Here is an 11253-nt window from a genome sequence, read left to right as displayed (position 1 = left end):
TAATTGAGAAATAATCTAAGTAAATCTTTGTAACATAATGTTAGTGAAAACATAGGGATAAATATAGAGTAAGATGACATTTTCATAAAGCTTCAAAGTATGTAGAACACTACATGGTTTTATATATGTAGTAAAATCATAAAGCATTGAAGATCTAAACTTTAAATTCAAGATAATGAGTTCTGTTATGAAGGGAGTAAGATGAAGGGTTTGCAAGACACAGGAATTGTGTCGGTAATGCTGTATCTTTTTAAAGCCAGCAAATAGGACCAAATATCAAGATGTGACAGTGCGGTGCTGCTGTAGTGTGGATCTGAATGTCCTCCAAAGGACTTTATATTAAAGTGTTGTTCCCTAGAGTGGTGCCACGGGGAGGTGGTGGAACCTATAAGAGGTAGGGCCCAGCAGTGGCCTTGAAGTCACTGGAGGAGTGCCCTTGAAAGAGATAGTGTGGTGCTAGTCCCATGCTCTTTCTGACCAATAGGATGGGAGGTTTCACTCTGTTCACACTTCCTTATGGATAAACTGTCTCACCATAGGCCCCAAAGCAACAGGGTCAGTCCAACGCAGGCTAGAACTTCCTATACAATAGAACTTCCTACAAAATAAAAATCTTTTGTCTTTACTGGCTGATTGTCTTGGGAATCTGTTACAATAGTGGAAAACTGATTTACACTTTTAGACTTCAGTGGCCTGACCCACACCTGCTTTCTGTCTCACCTTTACCCTGTCCCTCTTCCAGGCTGCTGCGCATGGGGCCTTACCACTCACTGAACAAGCCATGCTTCCCTACTCTTATCTGTACAGTCCCACCTCCCCCCCCCCCGCACCCCAATGCCCTTCTTTGATGACAAAGTCCTGTTCATCCTTTATGTCTTGAAGCAGTTCACTTAGAAATATACCCACAAGTATACCTGTGTTCATAGCCGCACAGCCACAGTAGTTGAACACAGAAGCAATAGCAATGTCTATCCACAGATGAGCAGCTAAAGGAAATGTGGTATATACCCTTCCAATGGAATGGTGTTTGTCCATAAAGAGGAATGAGGTTCTAACACGTGCTACAATATGAATGAACCTTGAGGAAAATAGGCTACATGAAGCAAGCCAGGCACCAAAGGACATGTACTGTACAATTCCATTCATCTGAGGTACCTAGAGCTTCAAATTCACTGAGACAAACACAGAATGGTTGTCACTGGGGGTCTGGTGAAGTAATTGTTTATTGGGTACTTTATTTTGTGAAGATGGAGAAGTTCTGGAGGTAAATGACAGTGAACAACAACGTGAGGGCAGGCCATACCACTCAACTGTACATTAAAATGGCTAAAATGGGCTGGAAATGTGGCTTAGTGACTTGCCTAGTATGCAGAAAGCCCTGGGTTTAATTCCTCAGTACCACATAAACAGAAGCTGGAAAAGGCCCTGTGGCTCAAGTGGTAGAGTGCTAGCCTTGAGCAAAAGAAGCTCAGGGACAGTGCCCAAGCCCTGAGTTCAAGTCCCAGAACTGGCAAAACAAAACAAAAAAAGGCCAAAATGGTAAATATCATGTTATATCCATTTCCCCACACAAAAAAAATTGGGGCAATAAAAATGAACACAACCCCATGAGGTAACTTATAATATTATTAGAAGTCTTTCAAAGAGGAGGAACAGGGTGATCTGTGTCTTTCTCTCTCTATCCTCCCTCCCTCCCTCTCTCTGTCTTTCTCTCTCTCCCGTCTCCATGTTTCCTATCACTTTTTTCTTCTCGGAGACCTGTCAGGTAGTCGCCATCACTGGAGCTCTTATTCCTCTCAAAGTGCGTGCTTTCCCAGTGGTGTCTTTGCTATGAGGCAAACTCATCTTGGCACCGTTCTTCATGCTGCTGTCTGTTCCTCACCCCGGGGACGACATGGAACCTGGGGTCTGTTTATCCTCCCTCCTGACCAGCCCCAGCCCTAGAGCCCAATCTCAGACTCCACTTCCCTCTCCCTCTCTATCTCTCTCCTCCCTTAGTGAAAGCTCTCAGTATCTGGTTTCTAATTGGGTTCAGTAATTTGATTTTGATTTCTTGATCCTGTTGTGAATTGTGGCTAATCTGCTTTGTGTTTAGGTAAAAAAAAGTCCCTGATGGGATCTGCGAACTGATTCCATCACTTCCATGGCTTTTCAAATCTGGACTTGCCTGTTTAAAGTCATGATGGTGATCCATTTAAATGTCTATGTGGGTTTCTCTAGTTTCTTGTAGATGAACAGAAAATCCTTGAAACTGGTAACACCATACCAGGAACTAGAGAGTCTTGAGCTCAGTGACAGGTCCTCAAAGGAGAAGGAAAAAAAAAGTCTGACTTCATCTTGAATTTATCTTAAATTTAAAAGTATATGTAATTTTGATAATAAAAGGGAAGATTCACAATGAAATGCTGTGTTCTGCACGGCAGAATGAGCTGTCAGCATTTGATCCTGAGCATCTTTTCCAGGGGCAGCCATAGGTCAGGTAAGATAGACTATGGAGGATCGCTTTGGCTTTGGGAGATATGGTCTCTGGGGGCAACATCAAGGTCAGCTGAGGGTAGCCAGGACAGAGTGTGGCAAACTGAACTGTTTCTAATTTGAAAAGCACACTTGTAAAAGGAGTCTCAGAGGCTAGAGAGGTGAATGATGGGGCTGTCACAACTGGTCTGCTGCTGCTTCTGTCTCTGAAAAGAGATTTAGGGAGCGCCAGGGAGAATACAGCCTCCTTCTTTAATTAGCCCAAGGAGCCAGGCAAGGTAAATATTTGAGACTGAAGCAGTTTGAATCCACAGAGGTTGGATTTTAGCCTAGAAACATCATGCTGCCAAGTTGTCAGGAGACCCAGAGAGCAGGAGCTGTGTTCTGCCTCTAGAAGTGTCTCTGTTTTAGACAAGCAAGAAGAAAACCAGCCATGGTGCTGGGCGCTAGGTGTGAAGAGTGGATAATGGTGGTGGTGTATCTCTACTTTTATAAAAACACACAGGTCACCTTTTTTCCCTTTTATGTTGATTGTGTGTGTGTGTGTGTGTGTGTGTGTGTGTGTGTGTGTGTGCGCGCGCGCGCACGTGTGCACGCGTGCACTTGCTTATATTGAGACTTGAACTCAGGGCCTGGGTGCTATCCCTGAGCTTTTTCTGTCAAGGGTGTTAGTGTACCACTTGAGTCACAGTTTCACTTCTGTCTTCTTGGTGGTTAATTGGAGATAAGAATCTCATGGATTTTCTTGCCTCTGTTGGTGGCTTTGAGTGACAATCTTCAGATCTCAGCCTCCTGAGTAACTGGGATTATAGGTGTGAGATATGGATGCCCAATTTGTATTTATTTCTTATGTTAAAAATCTGTTTTCTAGACATACACTATCTATCTGTCTGTCTGTTTGTTTGTCTAAATATTGTGGGCAGAATATGTGAGTTGTGCCCATTATTCATTATTATTGCCCTATATTTTGCTAAGTTAAGGGAAGAGGTATTAGTTTCCTACTGCTGCTGAAACAAATTGCTACAAAATGAATGGCTTACAATGACCCAAGTTCAGTTTTCTTACAGTTGTAGAAGTAGAAGAGTAAACTAGAAGTACAAGAGTCAAACTAGAGTCTTGTGATTACGTTGGGGCATCTAGAAAATTTGGAACAGTTCTCCCCATCTAAGTGCTTTAACTAAAGCACATCTACAAAGTCTTCTTTTTTCTGTGACAAGTAACTCGTACACGTTTCATGTATTAGGATGTGGGCATAGTTATCAGGCCATTGTTTTGTTTTGCTTTGTTGCCATTGTTCTTTCCACCACAAGGGAATGCTTCCCTTTAGCCATCTCCTCTTCTGTTTGCTGAAATGCATTTACAACAGCTAGAGCTCAAGCAACCGTGTTAGGTCATTTTTTTTTTTTTTAATATGGACTGAGGACAGGAGAATAGCAACATAGCTGCTCCTTTATGAACCCTTGAGTTTTACTCATTGTGTTGTATATCAATTCTAATTATTCTCTAAATAGCTAACAGAGCTTTTCCATATTTCTTTTACACACACAAGTTTCAAACTTTTATCAGAAAAAGTCAAGGAGAAACTTCATTGTTTTTGCATTTCCCATATCATGGCCTATGTTCATAATTCACTATTAGGTAATACATGGTGGAAACTTATTGAGCAAACAACATCTACAAGGAGACCTTTAACTTTACCTGTTTTGGACTTGACAACTTACAATGAATAAAAGGACAAGATTATTGGGCATGTAACATTGTTTTTAAGATTTTTATTAGTATAAATTAATTGTCCAAAGGGGCTTTGTTGTTATATTTACAACATGGCTGTATTATACATTTTTTGTATGTGTGTGCTAGTTCTGGGTTTTGAACTAATGGCCTCTCTCAGTTTATTCACTCATGGCACTCTACCACTTAAGCCACACCTCTAATCTGCCATTTTGCAAATTAATTATAGATGGAGCCTCACAGACTTCTGCCTGAGCTGGCTTTGAATAGAGATCCTCAGATCTCAGCCTCCTGAGTAGCAAGGATTACAGGCATAAGCTATGGATGCCTGGCTGCATGTAGTATATTTTGACCAAATTTTCCTCATCTATATTATGGAACAGTTTTTTAAGGTGACAGTAATATTGTCCAGGCAATTTGTGTGTGTGTGTCTGTGTCTGTGTGTCTGTGTGTGTGTGTATGCTGGTCCTGGGACTTGAACTTGGCCTGGGTGCTATCCCTAAGCTTTCTTAGTCAAGGCTAGTGCTCTATCACTTGAGCCAGAGCTTTACTCCCAGATATTTTGTCTTTTGTTTGTTTTTGTTGGTTGTGGGGATTGAACTCTGGGCCTGGGCACTGTCCCTCAGCTCTTCAGCTCAAGGTGAGTGCTCTACAGCGCCACTTCTGGTTTTCTGGTGGTTTATTGGAGATAAGAGTCTCAAGGACTTTCCTGCCCTGACTGGCTTTGAACCATGATCCTCAGATCTCAGCCTCCTGAGTAGCTAGGATTATAGGCGAGAACCACCAATGCTCCACTGTTCCTGTTTTGTTTTGTTGGTGGTGGTGGTGGTCATGGGGCTGAACTCTGGGCCTGGGCAATATCCCTCAGCTCTTCAGCTCAAGGCTAGCGCTCTACCACTTGAGTCACAGCGCCACTTCTGGCTTTTTCTGCTTATGTGGTGCATAGGAATTGAACCCAGGGCCTCATGCATGCAAGGCAAGCACTCTACCACTGAGCCACCTTCCCAGTCCCCAGCTATTTTTTAAGTTAAAAAGTTATTTTTTGGTATTTAATTACAGATAAGAGTCTCACACACTTTTCTGCTTGGACTGGCTTTGAACCGTGATCATCAGATCTCAGCCTCCTGAGTAGCCAGGGTTATAGGTGTGAGCCACCAGTGCTCGGTTCAGGCATTTCTTAAAAAGTAGTTTTATATACTTGAATAAAACTTGATTAAAAATATTGTAAGGGGCTGGGAATGTGGCTTAGTGGTAGAGTATTTGCTTAGCATGCATGAAGCTCTGGGTTTGATTTCTCAGTACCACATAAACAGCAAAAGCCTAAAGTAGCACCATGGCTCAAGTGGTAGAGTGCTAGCTTTGAGCAAAAGAAGCTCAGGGACAGTGCCCAGACCCTGAGTTCAAGCCCCAGGACTGGCAAATATATATTTTAAGCTGAAATTGTATTTCAAAGAGGCTTGTAGGCAAAAATGGAATTTTTTATTGTCTCTTATGAGACAATAACAAACTCCATTATCTCCCAGCACTTCCTACAAATAGCATGTTAGGCAATCTTTACTGTGCTGTATTATTTCCCTGAATAGCAGTCATAAAAGATGTTCAAAGAATTACAATATAGATCAATGATAAGAACTCTTGTAATAGGCAATCACAGAGTATATATAATTATATGAAGGTGAAGTACACGATTCATATATGGCTATCAACCTAGCCCAGGCAGAAAAGTGAGACTCTTATCTCCAATAAACTACTCAGAAAAAGCTGGAAGTGGTGCTGTGGTTCAAGTGGTAGAGCACTAGCCTTGAGCAAAAGGAGCTCAAGGACAGTGCCCAAGACTCTGAGTTCAAGTGCCATTATTATATAGCCCAGGGTAGCCTTGAACTCGGTGTCTCCCAGACTAACCTCAAACTCACATCCTCCTACCTCAGCCTCCTGAGTGCTGAGATTACAGGCATGTACTGCCACACCAAGCTAAGTATTCCTACTGCTTACTAGTGTCTATTTATTTGTTTAATTACTTTTAGGGCATTTCACTCAAATTTAAACTCTATAGTTCAAGAACTCTGTCTCCTTCCTTGGTTTATCCTCAGTGTCTGGCACAGTTGTGGGCACTAGGTACATGTCTGACTGCATATGCCGTCATGTAATCGGTAACTTGTAGAAGGGACTAAGAGGATGTGGAGGGCTAAGTGGTTGAGGACTCTGCCTTTGAGCAGACCCTGAATCCATGGGGTCACAGACCACTGTGATAACAGTGGCAAAGGGACACAGTCAGATTTATAGTTTAGATATTTAACTTTGGGCTTGGTATGGCCAAATGTGTGGAGGCAAGACCAGTGGGGGGGCTTTGGTGACATCATAGGAGAGCAGAAATAGAGCCCAGAAAGCTGGTAAGAAAGACAATGAGGATAATAATGATGGATAAAGAAAGGTTTGCTTCACAGTCATTCAAATGATTATAGTATGTTTCCCAGCTGCTGTTGCAGTTGATATAGTTATGTGATTATATTCCAGCCAATGGGAATGAAATAGGAAGCTCTACTTCTAGATCTGATTCATAGGAATCTCTTGTTCATACTTTTCTATGCTTCCTTTTTCATGATAGTTTGAAAATATTATATTATAGACAATGGGGCATTCATAGGGCTAGAGCCTTGGAAAGCCATGTGAAGATGTTTTATTTTTCTGCATTTAGGGTCTGCTAATACTTTGGAACCATGGTGCAATAGAAGGTCCACAGAGGGCTTGGAGACAGTGTTTTAATGTGAAAAACCACATTAAGTCCCTTAGTACAACTGATGATATAGTGGGTATGCCACTCTGGTGATTAGATCACCTTTGTGTTTTCTGAGTTGTAGTGGTTTTTCTGAAATGTTTATACCAGATTGGAGTCTAGCCTTCTATAAGTAGTATTTTTTGGTTAACTAATCTGAGGATCTTCCAGCAGTGTTAATCTTTGAGACAGGAAAATAAAAAGTTAGTAATTAGGTGAACTCAAGTGAAACGAATTAGTATTGAAGACATTTATATTGTATATACCCAGATCAAGGGAGTCACTCATATACCATTATTGCATGCTGTCTCTGACCCAGACACTGTCCCAGCTGTATCACATATGCAGAGGGAGATAAGGCCAATGAAATCTTTCTGTCCCAGAACTTGACTTCTAATGGACAGAGAGAGAGAGAGAGAGAGAGAGAGAGAGAGAGAGAGAGAGAGAGAGAGAGAGAGAGAGAGAGAGAGAGGAGAGAGAGAGAGAGAGAGAGAGAGAGAGAGAAATAATAAGAAAGCTTATGATGCGTAGAAGTACTAGGCAGAAAATAGAAGTTGGGACTAGTTGCTTAACTAGTCTTTCCTTCCTTTTCCTTTCCTGCCTTGGTGAATAATGGGGTCTCCTAGGGATTTAGAAACAAGATAAATGTATTACTGGGTGGGAAGATTTTCAGACTCTGGGACTTCATTTGGCTAGGAAAAATGAGATTAAAGTTTTGATCATAAATACAATACATAAAACTTAAACTCCTACTTGGGACTGTTAGCAGTCATGTTCATAAACACACTGCTTAATATTAACAACCAAGCCTAAAAGCTACAGTGGTGTTTTTTCCAACCAACTCTCCCCTAATTGACTCTGTAAGGACAAAGTGTATGTCTAGAACACAATGGATAGTCAGTCTCTCTGTGACTGCTGGCTCATTTCTGCTCCTAGGAGTTGAGTTCTGTGCTTTCTCAGAGCCAGAATTCTTTTTTCCCTAACATATCTATACACATTAACTTGTTATTAAAATTATAATTTCTTAGTGGTGTTGTGGCTCAAGTGGTAGAGTGTTTGCCTTGAGCTCAAGAACTCACGGACAGCACCCAGGCCCAGAGTTCAAGTCCCACAACCAACAAAAAATTATAATTTCTTTATTGTAAAATGACATTAAATAATACTATATGAATGTGAAGAGAAAAGCATTAAAAGGAAACTTTACTGAAATGTTTTAGACTCAAGGATATCAAATTCATGATAAAGGATTGGTTAAAAAAATCCATTTCTACCTATTTAGTTTTCACCTATTATAAAAGAAGAAAAATTGAAAATAAGATTTTACAGATGTGATTTAGAAAGCAGAACATGACTCTAGATCCCTGCCAGTGAACATACAGTGAATGAAAGAACTACAACTTTCCACAGATAGATAATTATATTTACATCTATTAAAGTTAAAATAAAATGCTCACCATATGCTGTAGTTTGGGTCTGAAATGTATTAACAGCTTAGCTCCTAGTGTGGCACCCTTGAGAAGTGGTGGGAACATAGAAGTGAAGGAGCCTAGTGAGGGAGCTTCGGTTGTTAGACACATTCCAGTAAGGGTGTGTGGGACCTCATTCGAATCCCCTTTCTAGTTTTCACTCATTGGCCACTGTGAAGTGAGCAGCTTTGCTCCACCATGCTCTCAGTCTGCCTCAACACAGGCTCCAGAGCACCAGTGCCAATTGGACAGGGACCTCCAAAACTCTGAGCAAAATAAATCCTCCTGCCGCCCCCTCTTCTTCCCTCCCACCATTTCTTTTTTTTTTCTTTTTCCTTTTTTTTTTGGGGGGGGTCCGGTCATGGGGCCTGAACTCTGGGCCTGGGCGCTGTCCCTCAGCTCTTCAGCTCAAAGCTAGCGCTCTACCACTTGAGCCATAGAGCCACTTCCGGCTTTTTTCTTTTTGCTTATGTGGTGCTTGGGAATCGAACCCAGGGCCTCATGCATGCAAGGCAAGCGCTCTACCACTGAGCCACCTTCCCAGCCCTCCTTTTTTTTTTTTTTAAACCAAGACTTATATGTGTAATCCAGGCTGGCCCTGAACTCATGCAACATCATACCTAGATAATCTTTCTTCTTTCTAAATTGGCAATCTTAAGTATTTTGCTACATATTTGACTCACATATAATATAAATGTATCCTGTTTATTTCTTATCTAAGATAGATAGATAGATAGATAGATAGATAGATAGATAGATAGATAGATAGATAGATAGGGAGGGAGGGAGGGAGGGAGGGAGGGAGGGAGGGAGGGAGGGAGGGAGGGAGGGAGGGAGATAGCCAGTCCTGGAGCTTTTGTGTCTAAAACTTTGATAGTGTAGAAATTTCCACTTGGGAAATAATTGTTGAGGCTCCAAAGGGTTTTTGAGAGCATTTTGTGGTTTGGGTTTTTGTTTTTTGTTTTTTTTGTTTTTTGTTTTTTTGGGTCCAGTTGTGAGGCCTGAACTCTGGGCCTGGGCGCTGACCCTCAGCTCTTCAGCTCAAGGTTAGTGCTCTACCGCTGAGCCACAGCACCACTTCCGGCTTTTTCTGTTTATGTGGTGCTGAGGAATTGAACCCAGGGCCTCATGCATGCAAGGCAAGCACTCTACCACTGAGCCACCTTCCCAGCCCATGAGTATATTTCTTATCAAGCATTGTAGCCTCCTCCTTTGTTTCCCCTACCCATCCCTTCCCATCCTCCCCCGCCCCCCATCCAATCCTCCTCCTCCCTTCCCCCCCCCAAAGTTGTGAAGTTGGTTTTCAACATAATGACTTGTACATCTCATTGTTGCAATGGGTCCACCTGTATCCCTATTTAAACGATCTGTTTTTTCCCTTCCCCTCCACAATTTATACCGACATCAAATACAGTGAAAGCAGAGATTTTACTGTGGGGGAGGGACATACAAAGCAACAAAGAAATAATCTTATAAATGTGTTAGAAAAAAATCGCATGAAAGAAAAAAAAACATTTGAATACATATCTTAAGGTTCATTTCCCTAACATCAACTTATCTGACCTTTTCTGTTTGACGAAGACATACTGTGGTTTGGGTTTTTACACTGAGTCTGTTCATTATGGGTCAGAATTATCTCCTGAGATTTATGAATTGTCCCGCCTTTGCTCTTCCAGGCCCTGGTCTGTATGTGACAGTAGCACATTCAGGAGCTTTGGGTCAGAGACCATGGAAGTAGTTTTTGAGCCCCTCAGCAAACATTCTCTACTCATTCTCTTGGAATGGAGGGCAGCTATTTTATACACAATGAATAAGACAAATGTGTAATAAAATGTGAGGAAACACCTACTTTGACTACTTCATCCTATAAAATTGGATCTATTTGGTCAGATCACTTTGACAGTTGTAAGGAGAGCTCAGATTATTTTTATCCATTGCCGTACAGACATATCCATTTGCTTTGCAAGTACTTAGGTCTAATGCTTTTGAATGAACAGGTGTGGAGGACAGGAGGTGGCCAAATATAAACTTGTACAAGTTCACCAGTTTAACACGTATGGGGTTTCCCCTCTCCCCCCCTCACAGAGAGAGAGAGAGAGAGAGAGAGAGAGAGAGAGAGAGAGAGAGAGAGAGAGAGAGAGAGAGAGAGAGGGAGGGAGGGAGGAGAGAGAGAGAGAGAAAGAGAGAGGAGAGAGAGAGAGATGATTCATTCAGCCTGTCACATATAGCCATTACATCATTAGCTGTCATGGTCTATTCTCACACAGAAAACTATATTGGTCTCAGTTAAGGTGCTTTTTTTTTTTTTTTTTCCCTTTTGCTGGTAGGAGATTAACTAGGAGATACTACTCTAGGATGTTTCTGTTCTAGAGTCAACTTTTCCCCCTTTATTTGTAAAAAGCTCAGTTATACAATCTTGGGGATTTAGAATAGAATCTGGAGTTTCCCTGAAAATTATTATTTCCCATAAAACAAGCCTCTTGTTAGCCAGCACACTGTAAATTTCATTATTAAGCACATGCCATTTCAAAGGAAATTAGCAGTTATAATTAATATGAGGGGTTTGGAGCAACTTCTTTTTTTCCTTTTCTTTTTTTTTTTTTTTTTTGGTGCCATACTGTGACTTGAACTTAGGACCTTGCATTCCTTTAATATATATATATATATATAATATATAATATATATATTATAATATATATATAATTTATTATCTTTCAGTAGTTGTGTAAGGCAGTTTTTTTAAAATATAATTAGTCTTGATTGCCGGGCACCGGTGGTTCATGCCTATAATCCTAGCTACTCAGGAGG

The 11253-nt window shown here is 41.2% G+C and overlaps 1 long non-coding RNA gene and 1 other non-coding gene across 2 annotated transcripts in view; one reads left to right on the top strand and one right to left on the bottom strand.

Annotated features, from left to right (window-relative positions):
• Positions 1-11253, top strand: part of LOC138838018 (uncharacterized) — a 169179-nt gene that overhangs the window by 64071 nt on the left and 93855 nt on the right. The gene's annotated exons all lie outside the window — the stretch shown is intronic.
• Trnaa-ugc (transfer RNA alanine (anticodon UGC)) lies at positions 8918-8982 on the bottom strand. The gene has a single exon. It is a non-coding gene; the product is annotated as a tRNA-Ala (tRNA).

Source organism: Dipodomys merriami, unplaced genomic scaffold, assembly GCF_024711535.1.
Source record: "Dipodomys merriami isolate MVZ:Mamm:240054 unplaced genomic scaffold, mDipMer1.0.p SCAF_10, whole genome shotgun sequence".
Taxonomy (NCBI): domain Eukaryota; kingdom Metazoa; phylum Chordata; class Mammalia; order Rodentia; family Heteromyidae; genus Dipodomys; species Dipodomys merriami.
The sequence above is the reverse complement of the archived record's forward strand: the minus strand, read 5'-3'. Positions and strand labels throughout refer to the sequence as shown.